The sequence below is a fragment of the Amphimedon queenslandica genome, unplaced genomic scaffold (assembly GCF_000090795.2).
Source record: "Amphimedon queenslandica unplaced genomic scaffold, v1.1 AMPQUscaffold_5872_Cont22166, whole genome shotgun sequence".
Classification (NCBI taxonomy): domain Eukaryota; kingdom Metazoa; phylum Porifera; class Demospongiae; order Haplosclerida; family Niphatidae; genus Amphimedon; species Amphimedon queenslandica.
The window spans coordinates 1-1,761 of NW_003553833.1; the positions used below are offsets into that span (position 1 = coordinate 1).

The window sequence follows — 1,761 nt, forward strand, 5'->3', positions numbered from 1 at the left end:
AAATTCTGAAAAATACCCTGTACTATTATTATTATTATTATTATTAGTAAACTTTACAATACATACTATAAAATGTGACAAAAAGAAAAGAAACAAAAAAGAGATGTATCGAAGGCAAACACAGTAACAAGACTGGCCACCTAAAATTACATAGTAAATAATAATGCTAGAACATAAATAAATACATGAACAGAAAAACATTTAGACACAATTGAAACAAGGACAACAAAAATGAAACGAACAAATTAAAGAAGAATCAAAGTTATTTACAAAGTAATCAGTAAAAAGTGTGTTTAACATAAGTTTAGATTTATCTAAAGAATTATTAAGTAAATTGATTTTAGTTTTAGTAGGTAATGAGTTCCAAAGCCTAGGTAGTCTGCTAAAATAAAAATGCCTCGAAGTATTATTTGTACATGTAACATGAAGTAGATTGTAGTGACGATACGGATTAGTTGAGAATGTGATAAAGTTCCTAATATCAAAAGCAGCTGATGGATAAGACAAAGATTTTAGAAAAAAGAAAACATCATTAACCTCGTATGTCATCATTAATGGCAGCATCTGAAGTGACTAGCCCATGGTTTTTTCAAAAAATGACTTCGAAATCACCCCAAATTTTTATTACATTTTCTGATACATATTACTGTCCTTATGCTGTATAGAAAGTTTGAGCTGATTCCAACTACAATTTTTGAGTTACGGCCATTTTGAGAAAACGCCAAAATTCTGAAAAATACCCTGTACTATTATAGCCCATGGTTTTTTTCAAAAAATGGCTCTAAAATCACCCCAAATTTTTATTACATTTTTTGATACATATTGATGTCCTTATGCTGTGTAGAAAGTTTGAGCTGATTCTGACTTTAATTTTTCAAGTTACAGCCATTTTAAGAAAACATCAAAATTCTGAAAAATACCCTGTACTATAGCCCATGGTTTTTTTCAAAAAATGGCTCCAAAATCACCCTAAATTTTTATTACATTTTCTGATACATATTACTGTCCCTACACTGTATAGAAAGTTTGAGCTGATTCCAACTACAATTTTTCAAGTTACGGCCATTTTAAGAAAACGTCAAAATTCTGAAAAAATCTCTGTACTATAATAGCCCATGGTTTTTTTCAAAAAATAACTCCGAAATTACCCCAAATTTTTATTATATTTTATAATGCATATTGATGCACTTATGCTGTTTTAGAAAGTTTGAGCTGATTCCGACTTAAATTTTTCAAGCTATGGCCATTTTAAAAAATTGGCCAATTTTTGAAAAAATCCCTGTACTATAGCACATACTTTTTTCTCTTTCCCTCTCTCTCTCTTGCTACAGAGATACAAATAAGCCAGTTCAGCAGGCTATTCTTCCAAAGGTTAAGGCATCACAAGATAAAGAGACTCCTACTCCTCCAAAGACCCCAACTACTCCAAAGACCCCAACTACTCCATCAGCTAAAGAGGAGGTGCCTGATACTGTACCACTTCCTGTTAAATCTGATGAGTCCACACCTTCATCCCCTTTTGAAGAGAAGACAGAGGAAAGGAAACTAACTGAAAGCTCCAAGAAAAAGTAATTAGTACTTTTAGCTATATTAAGTGTGCATGGTGGGCATGAGATTTGATGTGCATCAATGGATGTGATGCTAAATGTATAATGCATTCCTGTTACAAATACACTCAATATTCATGATATTCATCTTATCCAGCATGGGTTTCAATGCTCAATGTATATGAACAGAGAATTTCTTCTAAAATCCGTTATT

The 1,761-nt window shown here is 31.6% G+C and overlaps 1 long non-coding RNA gene across 1 annotated transcript; it reads left to right on the forward strand.

The window, feature by feature from the left end:
• Window positions 1-78: 78 nt before the first annotated feature.
• On the forward strand, window positions 79-508 carry LOC109592241 (uncharacterized). The gene is made up of 2 exons (XR_002190248.1): window positions 79-153; window positions 194-508. It is a non-coding gene; the product is annotated as an uncharacterized LOC109592241 (long non-coding RNA).
• Window positions 509-1,761: the final 1,253 nt, after the last annotated feature.